The following is a 23,732-nucleotide window of genomic DNA, read 5'->3' on the forward strand; positions in this document are numbered from 1 at the left end:
CGCCAAACTCAGTCTTCTGAATCAGCAGAAACATTCCTGGAATATAGTAGGTGCTCAAGAAATAGCTGCCAAATGCGCGAGTGATGATTAAGCACTATCGTCGCGGTACTGTTACTTGCCCCCCACTCTAGCTGCTTGAAGCCAGTGAGGGATATTTGGTGGCGAGTGTTTAGACAGCAGGGCCAGAGGTACACTCCCCACCTACGGGCTGGTGATGATGGAGTGGGGAGAACGTGGGCCTTGTGTCCTCACATAAGCATCCACAGGTTCCCCAGGGCCACACACTCAAAAAGATTTCATTTCCTTCTTTGTCTACAACTGCTCCGATATCAGGCTCCCTTTTGCCAGCTTGGGGAGCTAAGTAAGGACCCACTTGACTGCCTTCTTGAAGAAGAAAAAAGTCTTTCTCCTCGAGCCCACTTTTCGTATCCAGGAATTGCTGGCACAAACACGGTAAAGTGTGTGGTCAGAATGCATGCCCCAGCCCTGTGCGGGGTAAGCGATGATGGTGCAGGCCCAGGGTCCTACGGCTGGTTTCCCTAGACAGTAGGTTCCCTGGATCCAGGAAGGCAGCACTACGGTAAGCACACGCAGGCACCTTATAATAGTCTTCTCTCTTCACGTAATTATTAGTATATCTGTTTAGCTTTCAAAAGTATCCCAGCCTGGATGGTAAATTCTACGATCATCTTCTTAAAACAAATACACGTCTTTTGTTCAGTTTTCTGACATTTTATCTTCAAACATATTTTGGAACATGTAATGCATGTAGGGAACCACCTGTAGATCAAAAATGGCTGATTGTTATGGTACTGGGTTAGGTCACGGAGAACTTCGTGCTTCCCAAAGAATAAAATTATACCCTTTGTCAAGGCAATAGAATTATTTGGTAATCAAGTCATATATATATATATATATATACACACACACACACACACACACACACATATACATCAAGTTATATATATGTATATATACACACGTACACATATGAGTTAATATGAATATTATCATAGTATACACAATAAAATACTATATATATATGTACACATGAAATATACTCTTAGCTAAGGTACCTTTTAAAACAGAATATAGTTAAATTCTTACAACAGTATAAAAATTTCAAAGTAAATTTATAACTGAAAGCAAACAGGATTAACTTGGTTCTACTTTCATATTGCACCTGGTTTTCTCTCAGCTTTAAGGCACAGTGGGAATGTGATGTCTATACAACTAGGGAATGTTAGTTAATGCTTTTATGTACTTCAGGGGAAGCAAGTAACATAATATTTAATATTGCTTTTAATTTTAGAAATAATATAATAAAAGATTTCAGCTAAAATAGTTTATATGCATCAATATTTTTAGAGAATAGTGTATTATATTTTATATGTTATGCTTTTGAAGGTAATGTTACATTTGTATTTTTGAAGGGAATTTCTTATTTTATTTGTATGGTTGGTTACTCACCAAGGGAACAGCTACACACATCTAAAAATGTTTCCTATTAAATATACTGAAGGGCACCTGGGTGGCTCAGTCAGTTAAGTGTCTGACTCTTGATTTCAACTCAGGTCATGATCTCAGGGTTGTGAGAGCTAGCCCCATATTGGGCTCCATGCTGGGCATGGAGCCTGCTTGAGATTCTCTTTCTTCCCTCTCCCTATGCCCCTCTCCCCTCTAATATACATATATATATTATATCGATCAACAGGCCATTTCAATTTCTTTAGAACTAGACAAGATGTTAATGTGGTTATCATATGTTATCAGCTAATCTTTTGGTTTTATGGAGTTTTCCATTTGGTCACAGTGAAAGAACTTAATTTCATGTTTATTTCAAATCTTAAAAGAGAATTTTTTATCTCACATTAAGTAAATACTCATAATTGTTAAACATAAAGTATCTTGCTCTATAGGGAAAAATCATTAATAAATAATATGATTATTAGATATATTTAAAAGAATTTGAAAAGAAGAAAAACTAAAAAATGAGCTCATGGACTATTATAGAACTCTCTGAAGCCTTCTTAGTCTTATAAGTAGAAAATCAGAATTAAAACTGCCTAGTTCTCTATAGACCATTATTAGAAAAATGGAGAGACCTAAATCTACTCTCAATAGTAGTAGTCTTGCTAGATGGATGCCTACTTATGGGCACTGAGAAAACTGAAGAAGATGGGAAATGGGATGGGGGTGGGGAGCAAGGTTTCCTTGATCTTAGGCAGAATGGGACCTTCTTCCTCATGCCGTGTCCTTACCATATTTTCTATCATCTAGCACACAGAACCTGTGTGTTTGGTAAACCTGTTTACCAGTTGGATTTGCTCTTGGACTTGCAAATTCCTTGACAGCAAAGACTGAGTCACTGACCTCTTCAGCACCCAACCTACTGCCTGTTACACAGTCATTGCTCAATAAGTGTGTACAAAAATAAATCAAGCAAGTCAGCGAGTAAGGAAAAGGTGGAAAAAAGCAAGTCAGAGGGAAGGATATGATTATTTTGCCAATAAAAAAATGTATTTAGCGCTTCCTATATTCCAGACACTCTGCTAGGCACTAGAGATATAGACACTGACTGGGGTGGAGGGAGCGTGCATATATGCATGTTGGGAGGGCACTAACGAACACGCCAGTAATCGAAGAGTATGATCTACATAGAGAGAACATACACTAGAAAGCCAGCCCATCCTGGTTTGGCTGGGGGTGGGCAGGCTGCCAGAAGCAAAGGGGTAAGGAAGCAAAGAGAAGAGGAGAAGTCAGACAAGCAGAGAGCACTCTAGGCAGATGGGCAGTACGTGCAAAGACACGAAATGTGAACGAGCACGTTCAATCCCTTGCCTAAAATCTCCAAATTGCAGGGACCTCATGTTGGAGTAAAGGGGAAACAAGTCCCAGGCTGGGCCTTTGGAATAGTAAGATCTCTGAATGTTGAACTAGCCCGAAATTTACCTTAAAAGCAAAGATGCTGCAGGTTATTAAGCAGGGGGATGACACAATCAGGTTTGCATTTGGAAAGAACCGCAAAAGCCCTGACAAGGAGGAGGGACCTGGCCAGTGAGGAGGCTGGTGTGATTCATGTGGCAAGTTCTGACTGAACCGAGGCAGGCTCACTGGGGCTGCTGGGAGAGGCAGGAGCTCAGGGGTGTGTGTCAGCATGTCTTGGTGACAGACTGGAGGAGAAGAAGGAGCATTTCAAGATGATTCCAAGGTACCTGTATTCCTACTATGATCCTTATAATTATTCTTCTTGGTTTCTCACTTTTCTTGAGTGTCTGGATAAATAATGTCACCAACACAGACGAGCAAAATCATAGACACTATTTGACAAGAGATCTCATTAAGAAAGTAATGGTGCATATAAATTTTCAAGCCCTTGATCTTATTGTTGGGAATTCCTTATTCAAAGGATGCTACTATTTATAGAATTCAGCAATTCCAGGGTGCCTGGGTGGCTCAGTCAGTTAAGCACCTGCCATCAACTCAGGTCATGATCCCAGGGTCCTGGGATCAAGTCCTGTGTTGGGGTCTCTGCTAAGTGGGAAGCCTGCCTCTGCCTGCCACTCCACCTGCTTGTGCGCTCACTCTCTCTCTGTCAAATAAATAAATAAAATCTTTTAAAAAAAAAGAATTCAGCAATTCCAAAAAGAAATTCTGCTATCGTAACCCTCCCTTGCCAGTCTCCCATCTCAGAGTGGACAGGGTATGAGAATAAGATAAACATCTGACTGAACAAAAAATGGAGCTTTGAATGTTGAACTAGTTTGAACTTTATCCTAAAGTTCTGTAGAAAATCAGGCAATATTATAGCTGATATTTATTAGGATTTTCTGGTGTGCCAGATACTGCTATCAGGACAATTGGCAATAAAGTTCTTCACTTTAAAGAGTCAGATATCAGGGTTAAGTGGGCACTGCACATTTAATGTAGATGGGGGAAAGAGAAATAAAGCCATACCTGAGTAAAAATAAAATGGAAAGAAGTACTCCCACTAGCTACCAATCCATCTGCTGGCCCATCATTCCCTCATGCACCCCCATACCTGTCCTGTTTTCTGTCTCTGCCTCTCTCCCATGTCCCCACTGTCTGGATCCCTCAGTTCTGTTTTCCAGGGTCTGAAATGCCCCAAAGCCCTGTATCTGCCCCATTTCACCATGTGCCAAACACCACGGAGACAAAGATAACAAGAACACAATCCAGCATAACCCCTTCCCTTTGGAAGCACTTAGGCACATAATGGAATGGTCTCTGGACCTTTTCTGGCTACTCTTAAGAGAAAGGAACCATCCACATCTGCAGGAACTCTGTAGCTCCCCAGTCTCGAGCCTTTCCACTTCTCCACACTGTGTCCCTGGGAAGAAAGCCCATTTCCAATGCCCTAGATCCTATACTATTTCATTCAGCTCAGAAAAAGTAAGGCAATTAGGAAGTTCAGCCCACAGGCAGCTGGCTCGCCAGATGAAGAAATTCCACTAGCATCGAGTATCAGTTCCCTATCACTGCATACACAACATGGATGCAACTATTTAGCAGGATGTTGGCAGACCTATTTAAATCTATTTAAAAATAGATCCAACAGTTTACTAAAAATTAATATGGTCTCATTCTTTGCTTTAGTGGCTGTTGCATATACATCGGAAAATAGTGTGATATGACAAAGCCAAGAAATTAAACTTTATTAAAAGCAAATCCCTCTTTTATTGCAGGAAAGACACAGGGAAATAGGGAGGCATGAGTTTCAAGGCCCAGAAATCCAGGGATGGTGCTCCGGGGCTAAACGCTACTGCGAAGTGTGCTGGTGTGGACACATGTGCACTCTAGGCCAGATGGCATGGGTTTGGATCATGGCTCCACTCCTCTCGCTCTAGGATTTCTCTGGGCCTCAATTTCCTCATCTGTGAAATGGAAATACTAATAAGCTATATCCCACTGAACACTTTGTGGGAATGAAATGTGTTAAGACCTGTACAATGCTTGGTACACAGTAAATATTAATTAAATGTTATCTATTATCATTTATTATTTTTCCAAAGATAAAGAGAGGTAAATAGGTATATTCATTAGGACAAAGTAAACATGAAGAGAAATTAGTTCCTAAGCTGGATAGCCAGATATCTATCAGAATTAAATAAGTTACAAAAACAACAATAGGGGTGCCTGGGTGGCTCAGCTGGTTAAGCATCTGACTCTAGGTTTTGGCTCAGATCACAATCTCAGGGTCCAGGGATGGAGCCATGTGTTTGGCTCCTGCTCAGTGGGGTGTCTGCTTGAGAGTCTCTCTCTCCCTCTCCTTCTGCCCTGTACCCCACCGCATGTGCACACACATGCTCTCTCTCTCAAATAAATCTTAAAAAAAAAAATTAAAATAAAAAAATTTAGGAATAAAACTAAATTCAACCTTTTAAATTATATTACTCAAGTTTAATGACTGGAGTTAGAAAACAGCTTTATACTTTAAACCACAAACTCCATACAGTATAAAAATACAGAAAAGAAAAAAATATAAAAGAGAAAGAAATTTCTGTTTATCCTAATACTTCAACTCATATATAAAGATAAGTATAATATTTCAATGCTTTTCAATGCCTTTTGTTCTTCGCCATTAACTGTATCTGTAGAAGAAGTTATATCTTCCAAAGAATTGCGTGAAAATGTATAGCCAGGCCCAGCAAGAAAAAATAGTGAAGTAGCTGTCCCAAAAGCCTCCTCGTAATTTCTGTGCTTGACACCAGGCTTTTATTTAGAACCCATCTGACACACAAATTTCTTCTCTTTATACCTTTCCCTCAGCAGTAAGAGAATCCACAGAACCTATGTTTTACAATGAAGAACAACCAATTCAAACATACAAAATACACATACGTATAAATAGGTAAATACAGAATAATGTGCCTATTATGTTTAACCATCTGGGAAGTTATGGTGATGTTAAAGATGAGGATGATAACAACAGTATCAATTATTATTTCCTGAACTGTGTATGACACTCTATGCTAGTCATTTTACATACATTATCATATGGAAATCTAGAATTGGTATTTCCATAACCATATAAAAGAATATTACTAAGAAATAGAAAGGTTAAGTAATTTGCCCAAGATCCCATAGCTAATAAACCGTGAAGCCGGGCTTCTAATTCAGCCAGCTCTGTCTGACTCCAGTACTTACACTATAATAAATGCCTTATTTGTGTTGAGGCACATTCAGAAACATTGTGATTTCTTTCATTGACTCGAGTTAGCGACAGTAGAGGGATTACAGTGACACGGTCACATGTTCATAAACAGTTCTCTAAGCTATACATTAAGTAAGATTGTTACTATTTATGACAGGACAGTTGTGCTACCTCATTAGCAGTGTGAAGGTTCTGTTACTTAATGTTCCTTATGTCTTATATGTTTTTTTAAAAAAATAAAAGGTAAAATTATGGCAGTTTTTCTTTTGTTGACTTCTAAACTTAAACACTTTAATGAGTTTATTATTTCACCCTGCTTACACCATCCTCCTCCTATCTCAGTCCATTCGGTCTCATAAAGATTATTATTCCACAGGGGTTCATAGACAGTAACGTCCTGAGATCATGACAAAGGAAAAAGTCTATTCAATATTAAATCACAATCTTGCAACTATGCAATATGAAGACTTTGTTTATTTATTTATTTTTTACCTCTGGACTAGCAACTTGCAGAATACCCTGTATCAATTCATGCAGTAAACATTAACTGGATGCCTACTTGTATGTCCCGTGCATCGGAACAGATTAAGTCTCATTTCACATCTTCATAAAAAACTCTGGTTCCTTTGGCAAGTACCATAGAGTAACACATAACGTTGACCTCTACACAAGAAGTTCACATTATAAGGATATTATGGGAAGCATAAAACATTCAGTACCAGATCCTCTGAGCTATTAAAACTACTTAAATATGGCACCAGTTCTTAAGTTACCTAATTTAAAAGTAGCTGAACCTAAGAAAATTATTGAGTCCATTAAAAACTACATTAAGTTATAGCCCTGCTCTGCTATGGCTGTAGCTCAGGTCATGTGGGTGCTTCATGACAATTGCCTTCCTTATGAATTCCTTAAGAATTCACTCATAGTTGATAACTGTCATAAATCTCAGTTGCTAGAATGTATATGTTTTACCACTTAACTTGCCCCCACTGGGCCCCTTATTTGGGTAAACTTTAAAAAATATCTGTTCAAGAGCAGTGGCCTAGCATAGTGGACAGCCTGGCCTTGAATGCCACCTCCGCCATTTAGGAGCTGTGGAGCTGGAGGCATTTTTGAGGCCCACTGAACCTCGTTTTCTTCACCTTCTCAATGGGGATAAGGATCAGACCCACTTTACCTACTTAGTTTTCCTCTATGAAACCGGGGACAGCAGGGTGGCTACTGGAATTAAGTGAGTTAATACGAGGAGAGTTCTTTGGACAGTGGCAGGCACATATTAAACGTTATGATGAGCGCTTCTTAAATAAATCATTCAAAAAAGTTGAATATGCTCCAATTTTTAACATCAAAGTATCTGAGTATTTGTAAGTACCATTCTCAAGATGATGCTGACTTCACAAACTATATATACCACAAAGGAGATTCTCTTCCTATTATTTAAAGTTATTAGACAAAGCACAGAAATATACAGAAACATAAATCAATATCTAAGATAAATTCTATATGTATACATATGAGTATATAGGCATATATGTTTCCAAAAGCATATGTGTACACATATAAAACTTCCCGCCTCCCAGGCACAATCTAGGTAAAGTGGGCTAAAGGCAAACCAACTCTTCAACCATTTCTTAAACTGACATAGCTTTCTTTCATAAAACTTTTCAAGAAAATGGAAAATAATCCACTGTACCAAATGGTAATTAAGACGTGATAATGGAACTTGCACAGGAGATCTACAGAGGTCCGTTTATCCTGCCTATACCTTATATGGATCTCCAGATACAATATTTTGCTTCTACTTTTGTTAAGTGTTAGCTGCTCTGAAATGTTTTTGACTTAGATCAGTGATTTTTAAATGCAGTTATAAATAACTTGCTTTAATTGTACTTCTGCTGTAAAGGTTAGGATGACATCGTGACTCTCAGAAACAAATACTGATTCTACATTGAGCAAAATTTATCAACAATTAAAGTAGATTTCAGCGGGGGGAAAAGTTACACTTGTGCTGGTTTCAAAGAATTCATATTAAATTTGCAGAAAAAGTAAATGTAAGGTTTTTCTAAATAGTAGCAATTTAGTTATTTCAGTTTTGAAGTCCCCCCCACAACCAAAAAAGGACGAACCTTGAGTGAAGACAAATCTGGGGTTTGAATAATTAGTCTCTTGACTCAACTTGTTCTCTTCTTTCAAACTACTTATCTTTTCTGAAAACAAACTATAATTCCATTACCAAACAATAACTCCTCACTTAATTGCACTAACTGCAAAATATGAAAATATTTGAATAAAATACTACAAAGAAATCCAAAAAAAGCCATGCATATAAAGACCAATAAAATATACAAGGATTCATATAATTTCAATGGCACAAACCTAGTGGTACTGTTCACACTCTATTCCCAGAGTTGTTAGCATCATTTTTAGCAAGCATTCCCTCCTCTGCCAGCTCCCTTTACTAGGAAGTTATCTTGAGAGTTATTTCATTCATGAATGAACATACCTAAAATAAAAGACCATCCTGCTAGACATGTCAAGAGAGCCAAAGAAAATTCTCAACTAAAATTTCCATAGATGTTTTCCCTTTTCTAAACAATCTAATAACCTTTCTTTTTAAATTAGCCTGCTCTTTGACATATGATTGCATTTTTAAGAGCTGTTACTGAGACTATCAAAACCAAGAGAGGAGAAAAGGAGCAAAATATTTGCTGTGTCCTATGAATTCGAGTTCACTTTTTCAGTGCAACAGGAACATTTGCATTTACTCATAAATGAATACTAATGACATATGCAGATCTGGCACTGCTCCATAGAAATCATACACAGAAAGCTAGAGCAGTGCATGGATAGTTACATTTCTCCAAAGTAGTCAGACAAAGAGCAAGAAGATTAAAGTCAGCACCAATTCTCTGAAGTTGAGTCATATCTAAATGATGCGGTGGGTTAAGAATAATGGTGGAATTTAGGGTGAAAGCAAAGTTGGCTAGATAATACCGTGTATGATTTTTGAGTCAACAACTCTTTGTTGACCACCTACTTTGGGCAAGATGCTACTTCCCTAAGTAAGCAAGCCACAGCTCTGCAGTTCTTTTTACACAGTGTAGGAGTAAGCATCCTGCTTCTACCGAAAATCCTTCCTTGTTATTTAAAATAACATCCAGCTTAGCTTTGCATATGTGTATGTGCTCCTGCGCTCAATAAATACTTTTTGAATGAGTGAAAATTCAGTGAGTAAGAAGGTTATTCATTCAAACACATCTGCGTATGCCTGCGAAATGGTAAGGACAATGATGAAAGCATAATCGAAACACTGTAAGGAGCATATCCTCACAAATATGTCAAAGAGGCAGCAACTTCCAATATTCAAATCTAAGCAGGAGGTCTGGCTTAGCTAAGAAACCATGATCCTAGTACTTCCCTGAAACTCCATTAAATACTATGCTCCCAATTTCCCATGTCACCTGATTCAGGCATATATTTGAAGATATTTTACATTATTAATCATGTTTCTATGCATTTTATTAATTGACAAAAGAATATTTTAAAATAGTCCAGAGTAATCTGGAAGGGGTGAGAGCAGTTTTCAATTTCCCTGTTTGGATTCTTTGCACTAGAGGCAGTTACATTTAAACAACAGTTTCCTTCCATCATTATGTTTGTTGTGTGCAGTATCTTCAGGGTTCTCCATCAGTTCACTGGTGACTGACCACACTCCTCCAGTGAAGAATCCCACCCCGCTGCTCATTCAGTCACTTTAAGCAAGAACCATTTGTAAACAAAGGGAGGAAGGTAAGTAGTAGTGTTTTCAGCTCTCCTTTTAAGAGCTTCAGTAGGAGAAACCACTAAGGTAACTTGAAAAAATCTGCTACAACATAATTGACATCAATAAAAACATTTTTAAAAGTAGTTTGGATATCCAAATTTGTAATCTCTTTTATCTTCACTTCAACTTTTTCTTCAATAGAAACTGAATAAATTTGAAATACACTGTAATGGAAACATTTGTCTAAGGCCCTGAAATATGTCCAAACTACTGAGCAAAGCTTCCAGAAGCACTGCCCTTGTAGCACTTCTAGCAAATCTGTTTAGAACGGAGCATCTTTAGAGAAACAACGACCACCCACTCTCGCTCACACCTCAACCTGACCCTGTATGCTATTTATCAGACTAAGTTTACATAAATCGGAGAAGAGTTACAGTGCAATTAAATGTATTCACGAAGTAATATGATATAAAGCACTTTGCAAATATTAAACCTCCCCTTAAGGGATCAATGTTCTCCAAGAAGAAGGTGGTATTAGGAGGAGGGAGGGAAAGTAGGAGAGATGGGAAGGAAGGGAAAGAGGGAGGGAAGGAGGGGGTAGAGAGAGAGAGAGAGACCGACCCACCGGGTGAGCACTGGGGTAGCCACGGATCAGAGCAGCCGCTCTCTTGGGTGGGCGCCCTGAAGTACTCAAGGAGGGAAGCCGGAGAACGGAGCCCAACAGGGTGAAGCGACTCTGGAGTTGAGGCGGAGGGTTGCTCGCTGTGTACCTGGAACCACCAGGTAGAGGCGTCCACAAGAGTCCGGGCGCTCCTTCTCCGCTTCCCTAAACCAAGGCGAACGCCCAAGTCCGAAGAGCAGGAGTCTCTGCGCTCCAGTCAGAAGCCAGAGCGACCTCGCGCACCTCTTAATCATATAACCGCCCCCTCGACTGCATCCATCTCGCGCGCGCGCGCGTGTGTGTGTGTGTGTGTTGGGCGAGGGGGGGGGTGCCGGGACTGGGGCTCCGAGGGATGGGAGGCTGCTGGGGCAAAGAACGCACACGACCCGCAAGTTAACGGAGCCCCTGCCCGCCCTCTGCTCCGGCCTCGCAGCCCCCCAGGCCCCCAAAGCCGTCCCGAGCTCCCAGCGACAGCCTCACAGCCACCCCGCGAAGTGGCTGGGCGCGAACCCCCAAACTCTGCGGAGCGCAGTTAACGCGTTTCCTTCCTCTCTCCCTCAGAGAGCCCAGAGCGCAGCGCTCAGTGCCGGCTGCGAGTGTGACCCACGGTCACCGACTACTCTCTAAATTTATCCCGGGAATCGCCCCGCCGTTTCCCATCTCGCACTAGTTTAACCCCGAGCCCCAAGGAACGTCTCAAAAGTCTACCCCAGGCAGGGTCTAGGAGAACCGCGCCCCACAAAGTGCTCTCGGCTGGCACCACAAGGAGGTCTCCCTTGGGCGACTCCCCTCCCTTGTCATTTCCTCCCAAATCTCCGAGCTTTCAGCCCGCTGCGCCCCAGCCCCTCCCCGGCGCGAGGCTGGCAGCCCGCCCAGCTCACCTTCGTCCGGGCGCGGCGGCTGGGGGGGCGGGAGCGGAGGGCGCGGGCACCGGAGCCTGGTCGCGCCGGGTCAAGGGTCGGCTCCCGCAGTCCCGGCGGCAATTGGTCTAGTAGTTTCGGAAGCCCGTCTCCGGCTCCGCGGTGAGCGAGTCGGCGTGAACGAGAGCGAGCGACCGCGCAGTGCGTGAGCGCGTGAGAGTAAGAGGCGGGCGGGCCCCACACGCAGGCGGTGGCGGCGGCGAGGTCCCAGGCGTGGAGCCGGAAGGGGGAGGAAGCGGCGAGAAGTAGTGGAGTTTAGGGCGCGTTGCCTGCACTTCCCCGGGAAGCTGGAACCAGGTGCGGCAGGGCGCGCTCCCGCGGCGCAGACTCGGCACGGGCAGCAGCCGGAGCCCGAGTCCACGCAGTGCCCGGGCCCGCAGCCGCTCTGCGGGAAGAGGTGCGCATCCTCCTCGCCCCACGCGGGCACCAGCGCGGCCCCGGACTCTGAGCGCCAAGGGGAGAGCCTCCGGTGTCCTCTGTGACAGCTCCTTGGGCAGCCTGCTCCCTCCCGATCTGCCCAAAAGAGCAACAGTCAGTGCAGCTGGGATATTCCCTTCCTGGTCTCGGAGTCGCCGGTGCCAAGCGGAGCGGGCGCCCCGCTCCCCGCGGCTGGCGCTGTCACGGCCGCCGCCCGGCCCCCGGAGCGTCCGAGCCGGCAGCTGACTCTCGGAGACGTGCCCAGCTGTGTGCGCGTGTGTGTGTCTAAGCGAATCTCTTCCCCTCCATCACTCGGGCGCGCGGGAGAGACCGGGTCCCCGGCGACCAGCTGCAGAGTGGCTGCCAGTCCACACCCTCCCGGCTTTCTCCCCACCCACCCCGCCCCTACTCCTCGCCCTCCGCCTCCTCCCCCTCCTCCCCCTGCTCCTCCTCCAGCAGGCGCTCCCGAGCTCCCAAAGGCGGTGAGAAACCGCAGCGAAAGGGGCGGAGAAGGGTGGGGAAGGAAGCGCAGGTGTCTTCAGCCCAGAGAGCGGCGCACACACCGGAGCGGCTTGGTGCAGGGGGAGGGTAAGGCTTAGGCGGAGAAGGAGGAGGAGAGGAATTACACCGCGGCGGAGATCCTGTAGCTGAACCGCCGCTCGTCCCACCCAGGCGCGGGAGCCGCGCGCGGGCCAGTAGGGCGGTGGGGAGGGGGACGCGCAGGGCTCCCCCCACGACTGAGGTCGAAGCTTGGGGAACCCGCGGAAGTGACCAGGGTGACAGAACCTGGCGACTTAGAAGTCGGAAGGACCCAATGTCTGAATTGCTGAGACCGTTCTCTCTGGGGTGAGGGGCCTAGACCCGGAGCTTGGGGCACACAGGTGTCCAGGGAACTCGCCTGTGGCTCCAGGTTGCCAGGCAAGAGAGCTGGAGGCTGTGATGGGTCGGGCGGCGGCAGCGGCCGATCGCAGACTGCTGTGTGCATCCGGAGTCACAGGGGGCGATCACCGCCTAGCTGGGAAGCAGAGATCACCGCTCAGCCTTTTTTCGAGTCCAAATCCCAAACCCAAGAGGCACACTCACCTTCCCAATTAAATCTGCGACCCTCCTTCCTCTGGCACCCAGCAACACAGCGGCCAGGGAACCTTAGGTGCTATTTACTGTGCTCTTTACCAGATCGAAAGGATCCCACCTGATCTGAGACTGGTTGTGTTGCTTCTTCTCTCTCAACTCTAGTCCCCTCCCTTAGTATCTATGGCCACCCAACCAAAATTCCCCGGAATACTAATACCTTTCTTATTGATCAAGTTTCTTCTCTCTGGAGTTTCCTTTAAAAAATAAATAAATACCCCTCCTTTCTTTGACTGCAGAGGTATTAGGTCTCTTGCTAATTGCATGGTACAAATAAAACACAAAAAAAGTCGTAGTCGAGAATCACACGTTATTGCTTCTGATGGCTTGTCTGTTTTCAAATGACAATCGCAAAATGCGAAGTTGAGTCAACCTGGGGGTCGGTAGAGAGGATTGTCCGTTTAATTAGAGGTCTGTTAGAATGATCACTGGCAACAAGGCTAGAAAGAACAGCGGTGCTTTCTCCAGTATCCGTTTCTTTTTATTATGGTAATTTCACTGTTAATTCAGGCAATCTGAAAATGAAAGGTCGGATGCAATTCACAAGGCATAATATTTCTACATTCTCACTGAACAGCCAGCCCACCCCCTTTCCCAAGCTTACTCTTACCATCACTTTTAAAGCTCCTGAGCTCAGATCTCAAAGTGCACTTTATTTAAATTTCAGGACACAGCCTGAAGGACAAAGCTGCTGAGTTCTAGAAAGAGATAACTTAAATGTAAGTAAACTTATTTACCAACTACTTGGACAAAATCATAAGCTCAGCAGCAACAACAGAATGTATATTGTTTAATATATTGAGCAGGAGGGGAAATGGCTGTTTGCCAGATATGTGATCCATTAACCTCTTTAGCTCATTGTTGGCAACAATAGCATACAATCACATTCTTATGTTTGAAAGACAAGGGATTGTTTTTTTTCCCCCATCTCAAAATCACAATGCCACATTATAGTCTAAAAGAAACCTCAAACAATAAAATAAGAGAGGAAGCAACACAATTGGCTTTTTCTCTGAACAAATGTTGCTGTTCTGTTTTTCTTGAGGGGAAAAATGCTGATAAGCAATAAAGTCCACAAAGGCATGACGATAGATTTTGAAGAATGCCTCCCTCCATCTATCCTTTCAATTAGTAAACTTTATTTAAAATGTTTATGTTATCTTTGTATTGGTATTCATTCTTTCTTTTTCTTTTGTGCATGGAAAATTAATGAGAAGGACATGGGGTGACATGAATCTGGTTTCTCATAATTCTGTCTTGCTTCAGGTTTATGTCTGGCAGGAGAGGAACACTCAGCAGCCTGTGCTTCTCAACAAGCCTAACTTCTACAGATCCAGAAATTGAGAAGCAAAGTTCTGGAAAGAGTTTCCACCTTGCCTGTGGTTGGAGAATTAGATTGAGGTATTGGCACTTTTTCCTGTGCCGTTCTTCCGTTCCCACAGATACCCTGGCCTTCCTGCTTGCTAGATGAAGTGTAGAGGTGGGTGGTTGGGGTCTCGCATATTCACTAGTAACATGTTGGCACTGTGTTATATGAAAATTAAACACCAAAGTGGCATATCCAAAAAGTCTTTTCAAAATGCAGTTTTGAAAACAGTCATAGATTTCTGGTTTGGTTTAGTCGCCAAAGCCAAACAAAGCATACAATAATGAAAACATTTAGTTAATTAGAGTGATCATTTGGTAAATATTTTTTTTTCTGAGCATCATCACACTCTCTTATCTCATAAAGAGGCAACATTAAATATTGTTCAGCTTATAGTTTAAATGGAGGCTGATCCACTCAGTTAAAGCAGGGAAGTATTTGTCATTATTAGGAAAGAGGGGATAGCTGACCTAATTTCCAAAACCCATCTATTTTTTTTCCTTTTAACTAGCCAATCACTGACATCTAGATTCAGTTGTATTAGCAAATATTCATTCAAAGAACCCCTCTATGTACCCACAACCAGAAATGAAAAGATGAATAAAAGCTCACCCTTGTGGGGCAAGCTCAGTAATCACTAGAGTTATAGGTCCGGTTGGCCTGGGGTCCTTCCCTTATATGGAAATGAGCCCCTGCACCCACATCTTCATACTCTAACCTCTTACCATATTTGAGTATCTCTTGTGTGAAAGTTGTGATTTTTGCATTGTGCTATATTATGTTTAAGTGGTTAGAGTCCTGAAAGTGTAAGGTCATACATGATTATAAGGGAAGCATTTCTTATGAAAGAGGTAGTCCACTGTACAGGTGTCACAGGCTATGAAGATGGTAAAGAGGGCTTAACCTTTCTCTAGGTTTGGACTAGTGCTGGCCAAAAGAGGTGTGATACAAGGCAGCATGCGAACCATACATGCAATTTCAAATATACTGTAGTTCAAAAAGTAAAAAGAAACAGTTGAAATTAATTTCAATAGCATATTTCATTTAAGCTTCAGTATCTAAAATACTGCAATTTCAACATATCAGAAATATAAAAAGTATTAATGAAATATCCCCCCCCTTTTTTTGAGTTATGATAGGCAGAATGGCTCCCATGCCCTAATCCCTGGAGCCTGTGAATATGTGACATTAACATAGCAAAAAGGGACTTCTCAGAGGTAATCAAGTTTACAGACTTTAAAATAGGGAGATTATCCAGGATTGTTGGGGTGGGCCCAATCTAATCACAAGAATTTTTAAAAGCAAGAAAACGAAGTTGGAGAAATTTAAAGCATGAGAAGGATTCAACAGGCTGTAGCTGCTTTAAAGATGGAGGGGCTAATGTGACAAGGAATGCAGGGGCTCTTCAGGAGCTGAAAGAGGCTCCCCTCTGACAGCCAGGAAGGAAATGAGACCTGCCCCTACCGCCATAAGGACTGAATTTGGCCAACACCCCGAATGATCCTGGAAGCAGATTCGTCTCCAGAGAAGAATACAGCTCTAATGGTGCTTTGATTTTGGCCTCAGGAGACCAAAGTGGAGAGTCCAGCTGAGCCATGCTACACCACAACTTCTGAACCACAGAAATGTGAGAGAATAAATGCGTGTTTGACGCCACTTGGTTTATGGTGATTTTTTACAGCAGCAATGGAGAACTCACACATGTACTCAATCTTGAAATCTGGTATGTACTTTAATACTTACAGCGCATCTCAATTTGGTTGGCCACATTTCAAGTATTCAATGGCCAATATGGTGAATGGCTATCATATTGGACAGTACAGGTCTAGACCAAGAGAAATCAAGATATCTAGGAAGTGCTAGGGTTGTAGGCTAAAGATCATGTTCTTTGTGTGGAGAAAGAAAAGGAGCAAAGAAGGGAGGAATTTAGCAAGATCTCTCCTTATTCCCCATCCTTGTCCCAATGGGAATGAGGTATTCTTGCTCTTACAGGAAACAGACTAAATTTTACAAGTCATATTGTCAAAATTCATTGTACTCTGATAAATTTGCTTTATTAATTGAGACTATTAATAAAGTCCTTTTTGAATATTCCATCTTTGTCTCAGTTCAGTTTTGGAGCAATTAAGAGGAGTTGTTGCTTTCATTTGAGTCTATGCTTAAGGCAGAGCATGAGTCATTTAATTCTAGTAGTATGGGGTGGGGAATGGTAGGCGAGAGTAACTGTGAAAGATCTCCAGCAGAAGATTTAGCATTCCTAGGAAGGTCGTTCCTCCCTACCAGGAAATTGCTTTCCAATATCAACCTTCTGAGGTCTGTGTTTTGTTTTTATCAATTATTTTCCAATTCTAATTGCATCCCATGTTTAGTTTTCTAAAAGCATCTTTTGCCATCTTCATTAATAGGTAAGAATGTAAACTCTTACCCTATACAACCTAGAGCAGAAACTAACCAATGTAATCTGGGACCATTTTTGGAAGGTTTTGCCCAGGAACTATAGACCTGGACTGGGTTTGAAGAAAAAAAATGGAACCTAGACCAGGAGGGAGAAGAGGAAGGGCTTTCCAGGCTGTGAGAAGCAATGGGGACAGCACTGCAAAGACGGGAAAGTGAATGGATTGATGGGCTAATGAAAAGGTCCTTTGACTACCTCACAAAGCTTTTGTAAGGCAAGCTGTAGTTGGTGTGAGATGGAAAAGTGAATGAGCTTTTCTGCACTGTTCAACATGGTAGCTGTTAGCCACATGTGTCTCAGAAGCACTTGAAATGTGGCTGGACTGATTGGAGACATGCTAAAAGTGTAAAATACACATTGAATTTCAAAAATTTAGTGGAAAAAAAAAGCCCTGTAAAATAGTTTACTGAAAATTTTATATTATTGAAGTGATCATATTTTGGATACCTTGGGTTATATAAAATATATTCTTAAAATCATTTTTTCCTGTTTAAAAGCTTTTCTAATATGGCTACTAGAAGATTTGAAATTACCTATGTGACTTTAAAAGGGTTCTTCACCCAATTCTAACATGTGTATGTTGCGTGTGGGGGGAGTTCCCCACACCAACAAACAATTCTCGATACCAGCTGGTGGTCCTAGAATTCAACTCAATTATGACACTGTCTACTCAAAGGTAGCATCAGATTCCACAGGTTAGGGCTCAATTCCACAAGACTGGCTTGCTCCCCATGCTCTTCATATGCCAATCACAAGCCTACCTTGTTACCTGTGCCTGACTGGCTGTAAATCAGAAGTTCCCACTATCCCTTTCTTGGGTTTGATTAATTTGTTAGGGTGTCTCACAGAGCTCAGGAAACCCATTAACTCACTAGATTACTGGTTGCAAAGGGTATTGAAAGACACGAATCAATAGCAAGATGAAGAAATATATAGGTTGAAATCCCGAACAAAGGAGCTTCTGTCCCTGTAGAGTTTGGGACATGGCAGGGGGGTATATTCAGGTTCTCCAACCTGAAAACTCTCTAAATCTCCTCCCTTTGGGTTTTTATGATGGATTAATTACACAGGCATTTATTACATAGGTGTGCTTGATTGATTAAATCTTTGGCCAATGGTGACTGATTCAACCTCCAGCCTGTCTCCTGTCCCTGGAAATCATCAAGTGGGACTGAAATTTCTTCTGCAACCAACCTCCATTTGTAGGTGTTTTCCAAAATCATCTCATTTACATAAACCCAGCTGTGCTGGAAAGGAGCTTATTATGAATAGCAAGACACCCTTTTCACCTTTATGACTCTGAAGGGATTTCAGGCACTGAGGACAAGAGACCAATATTATAACAAAAGATGCTCCCATTGCTCTTATTGCTCAGGAAATGCCAAGGGTTGTGGGAGCTGTCAGCCAGGAACTATGGACAAAGACCAAATACATTCAAATACATTTGAATGACCAAATATATATTTCTTATAAATCAAAATATCTCAGGCTTCCGTTTCTATTGGCCATTACTGCTCTAGACCCAGTGCTTCTCATGCTTGAATGCACATATGAATCATCTGGAAATCTTGTTACACTGCACAGTCTGAAACTCCCAGGTGAACTGTTGCTCCTGGTTTTTGAACCACACTCTGAATAGCAGAATGATAAACACAACCTTGTTTGTAACATAGAATCCTTTAGGAACTTTTGAGAATCACAATGACCAGATTGTTACACCCCAAATCAATTAAATAAGATTCTCTGAAGTTGTGACTTGAATACATGTATTTGTTATAACTTTCTAGGTGGTTTTAAAATATTGCAGATTTGAAGGGCACGTGGGTGGCTCCGTGGGTTAAGCATCCGACTTTTGGTTCTAGCTCAGGTCATGATCTCAGGGTCCTGAGATTGCGTGAGCCAAGTGTGGAGTGTGGGGCTCTGCACTCAGCGGGGAATCTGCTTGTCCCTCTCCCTCCCCCCACTTCGTTCTCTCTTTCTCTCTCAAATAAAATAAATAAATAAATAAAATCTTTAAAAATAAAATAAAATATTGCAAATTTGAGAACCATTGCTTGAGAAGCTCTTGAATAGAGATGAACTAATTTAAAGTTTATTTTCTAGAAAATAGAAAAGTTTACATATCAGGTGCAATTAATTTGTCATTAGTAAATATTCATGGTATTCCTAAGTGACTTATTACTTTATGTAAGTCATGGTGACATATCCTGCCTTCTAGAAGCTTAGAAACTAGTTTTAGAAATAAGGTACCTACTTAAATATCAGCAAAGCAACATAGCCTAGGTTCAGCAACTGTTATAGATATTAAGGGTTAGAAGACTCTAGAAAAGGAAGAGTTAATCTTGGGTAGGATAATAATTAAATCTTCCTGGAATAGCTGATATATAAGAAACACCTGACGCAGTAGTTGTCCCACTTTAGGAAGCATGAGAGTCATCTGCGGTGACTAAGACAGGGCCACCGTGGTCAAGGAACACTGCTATGATCACCGCCGCCACACTGTGAGTGAATTGTAACCATTCATATTTCTCTGTTCTTTTTTCTTCTGTATTTCTCTCTTCTGATAACTCAAGATTCAAAGTCCCCGGAGGGAGGCTGACTGGCAGAGCCCAGACCACATGCTCAAACCTAGACTGCCAGGAGCCATTGGCAACATACAGGGTCTCACCAACACTGCACAAAAAGGAACATTTTTCCAAAAGTAGGAATGAAGGTGCAAGGCCATTCTGCCTGCCTCCAAACTCCTATCCCAACCCTTGCCAAAACCAAACCTAACCAAACAAAGAAACAACGAATAAAAGAAACAAAATATTTAGTTCAGGCAGGATTACTCCAAAAATTGAAGTGCATGAGGGGAGACGTGATTTTGGACCAAAAAGCAAATTCGAATTTTATGTTATTCAGTTCAAAATAATGAAGTTTGAGGGGCGCCTGGGTGGCTCCGTCGTTGGGCTTCGGCCTTCGGCTCAGGGTGTGATCCCCGTGTTATGGGATCGAGCCCCACATCGGGCTTCTCTGCTAGAAGCCTGCTTCTTCCTCTCCCACTCTCCCTGCTTGTGTTTCCTCCCTCGCTGGCTGTCTCTGTCAAATAAATAAATAAAATCTTTAAAAAAAAAATAATGAAGTTTGAGATAATGACGTCCTACTCAAGTAGAGATGCCCATTTGATTTGTGTGGGGAATGAGGTAAAGTTTGTCATCTCCTTAGAGAACAAATGTGAGTATCGGGAGGCTGAATGTAGAGGGGGACTACAGATAGAGAATCTTGTAACATCTTCCTATTTCTGGGACAAACAGAGCAGTGCCAAAAAGATGTTATATCAACTATTAGCAGGTGTCAACCCTAGAAGCAGTTCAGATTAAGAGTTAAAAGGAATTTCTATTGTAGTACTTCTCAGAGCTTTTAATATGCAAATGTGCTCTGTGAGGCTCTAAGTATGCTGCACTTGCAAATATTATTTGACTAGGGCACTTTCTTGAAGCACCAGTGATATATTGGAGACATTTTGGGAAACAATGGGCTAGAGTATTCTGGAACCAGAAAAAGATAGAGACTTAGACAAATATCCAGCAGGAGAAACAATAGTCCCAGAATCCAGACAATTCAGACTTTTATTACTCCACTGTAATAGGAGATGGATTGAATAGTATGAGGACTAATAGTCTTGAATTCTGTTTTATCCCCATGTCCCCAAATGCACAGTGCTCAGTACATGAAGTCACAAATATTTCAGTGAACAGATAATAGTGACAAAAGTCCTTTAATTTACCAATGAGGTCACAAATACTCCCCACAAGCACAGTTTCAGAGCAACTGTGAAGTGGGCTGAGGAAACACCCACCTGCCAAGAATTTCTCAGGTGATTCCTCAAGAATCTGTAGCAGATACTGAACTGTCTACCCCAACATCTGTTTTTCTCTTTTTTCTTGGTAATATAACAAGGGCGACCATATAATTTATCATCCAAACTAGGACACTTGAGAGAGAGAAAGGAGGAGCTATTAATAATTATGCCAGGACAACACATGCAAAATAGACTTTCTGGCTAACTAGGACACATGGGGTCATCCTAAAAATAGCTCCTGATTTTTAGCTGTATACTTGACTGTTAGGAGTAAAGACTGCATTGTCCAGCCTCCTTTATATTTGTGGGTGACCTCATGACTAAAATGGTACCAGATCACAGTGATTAGTTTTCCCCCACAGTTTTACAGGGGCACCCATATCTTGACCAATGTGGGTTCTCACTTATCAGGGTACATGAGAGAAAATGGTTTTAGAAAGCTGCACATGGAAGGTGTCTTTATTGGGTTCCTTTCTCTTCCTGCTGGCTGGAATGTGGTCATTCTGGTTAGAGCTTTAGCCGCCATTTTGGACAGTGAGGCCGCATGCTTCACATATCCTAACATAAAGATAAAAGGAGGCCAAGTCTCTGATGAATATGAAGAGGCCCTATCAGCCCTGTCTACCTTTGGTCTATTGTGTAAGGAATCAATACGCATTTATCTTGAGTAATCCCATGTTATTTTGGAGTTTTCTGTTACTTGTGGTTGAACCTAACCCCAGTAGATAAAACCTTATACAAATGCTGCCTAAAAACAATGTAATGTGAGCCACAAATGTAAGCCATATACATAATTTAAATTTTTCTATTAGCCATTTTGAAAGGTAAAAAGAAACAGGTGAAAGTGATTTTAATGGTAGTTTTATTTAAACTGATGTATCCAAAATACTATCTTTTTAATATGTAACCAATACAAAAAATATTAATGTGATAGTTTACATGCTTTTGTTTCCTGCCAAGTCCTCAAAATCCCATGTGTATTTTACTCTTTCAACACATCCCAAATTAGATTAACCACATTTTAAGTAGTCAATATCCATATGTGGCTAGTGGATACCATATTGGACAATTTTATACCATGAATACCTTCCTCTCACCAATATATTTTCTTTTTTTTTTTTAAAAAAGATTTATTTATTTTTTAGAGAGAGAGAGAGAGTGTAGGGAGAGGCAGAGGGAGAGGGAAAAGGAGAGGAGAATCTCAAGCAGACTTCCTGTTGAGCACGGAGCCCAACACAGGCTCAATCCCAAAACCCTGAGATCATGCCCTGAGCCAAAATCAAGAGTTAGACGCTTAACTGACTGAGCCACGCAGGTACCCCCACCAATATATTTTCTATTTTCCCTCTCCTCTTGCTTCTCTTCAATAGGTAAACATAGGTAAATAAAACTTTGTGTCTGACATAACAACCACCACAACAAAACAACAACAATAAAACCTGTCTTATTCTTACTACCCAGACCTATTTTTCTATTATTTTTTCTTTCCTTCACAATTCTGTTTAATGAAATTTGCAGTATCAGTAACTCTGGTCTTGGAATAATGACACAATAATATCCATTAGGATATCACTTGATGACTTGGATCTCTCAGTGATGATAAACCACCAACAAACATATTTTTAGGGTGATTCTCTAGCAAATTGAGCTCTCAGGAGTTATCGATATTCAGACCCAAACCCACTATGTTTTGCCACAAGGAATTTGGCAAATAATTTCAATAAATCACTTCTAGTAGAATTGAGGTTATGCTTCTAATGAGACAATCTCCCTTCCTTTGAGGCATACATTGAAGAGTGGGAGAGAAAGGGAATTGTTAGAGCTGGCCACTTGGGAGTTGAGCCTAAACTGGATACCCCCTTGGGAGGGATTATGAATGCATACACTGAGTATCACGTATGGAGCAATGGAAAAGTGACTTCCAGAGGGTGGGCTTTGTATAGCGCAGATAACCTCAGTTATCCAGAGTCTAGCGTTTGCTCACCAGGAAGAGTGTCAGATACAAAAGGGAAAAAAGAACATGGATCTTGCAAAAAGAAATAACCGTGAGTTTCGTGCATTTCGAATGTAGTTAAGAAGAGCCAAAGACATGAAGGTTACAGTGGATGAGCTGTGATTGATTAATTCTCCAACCAGGAGTGAAGAAATCTTCCAGCTTGATCATGATGTGTATAAAAGGTCAGTCATTTCATGTAGAAGCCAAGGAGCTCAGATGACATGACAGGGATCCAACAAGATAAGAAATAAGAAAGGCAGAGAGAAAGGGAAAGCAAGCAAAGGAGATTGTATATGGAGTGTAGTGGTAACCAAGATAGAAATGGTAGCAAATGAGGCCGAGAAACATCACCTGCTCTTGTGGACAGTGGAAAAAAATGATGCAGGGGTAAAGTTCAGAGTTCATATCAGTAGTCCAATGGGTGTTGGGGTGCCATGTATACTTAAATCTTCACACACTTAATATTCCTGGAAAAACATCCCTTATGCTGACTGTAGTCATTTGGTTCTTTGTCAATTTACTTACTTGTGGTTGTCTAATCTATACCAGAGATTTGCACCTTTTTAGCCCTATGTGCTCTTAATGACTTAGAGAATGCTGGTGGGTGCTGTGGGTGGTGGTGCCCAACTGAAGACCTAAACCACAGAGCATGGGCCGAGAGAAATAAGCTAAAGGGGGAGAGAAAGAAAAAGACCATCGTACACACTAGTCATCCAGAAGTCATTTGTCTAGCCTCCTTAACTATATATACTCTGGCTAAGAACAAAGGAGTTAGCAAAAGCACATCTGAGAATGTATATGGATGATGCCAAGACCACACAATAACCTTCCTGCAATTTACTCATTGAAAATTCCCCAGGCCCCAGAAGTGTGGCACCACTTTCCCTTCTCGTAACTATGACAGACATGGCTACTCCCTGTGGGTCCTTGTTCCTGCAGAGCCTGGATATTGCCTCAGCCCAGCACTCCAGGCAGCTACTACTGTGCTGTTGGGGTCAAGCACG

The 23,732-nt window shown here is 42.0% G+C and overlaps 1 protein-coding gene across 3 annotated transcripts in view; it reads right to left on the minus strand.

The window, feature by feature from the left end:
- HS3ST5 (heparan sulfate-glucosamine 3-sulfotransferase 5) overlaps positions 1-10,831 on the minus strand; it is a 280,197-nt gene extending 269,366 nt beyond the window's left edge. For all 3 annotated transcript variants that reach the window (XM_034669007.1, XM_034669008.1, XM_034669006.1), the window contains exon 1: positions 10,564-10,831. The gene's annotated coding sequence lies outside the window, so the exon portion shown is untranslated. The remainder of the gene's footprint in view (positions 1-10,563) is intronic.
- Positions 10,832-23,732: the final 12,901 nt, after the last annotated feature.

Source organism: Ailuropoda melanoleuca, chromosome 10 (genome assembly GCF_002007445.2).
Source record: "Ailuropoda melanoleuca isolate Jingjing chromosome 10, ASM200744v2, whole genome shotgun sequence".
Lineage (NCBI taxonomy): Eukaryota > Metazoa > Chordata > Mammalia > Carnivora > Ursidae > Ailuropoda > Ailuropoda melanoleuca.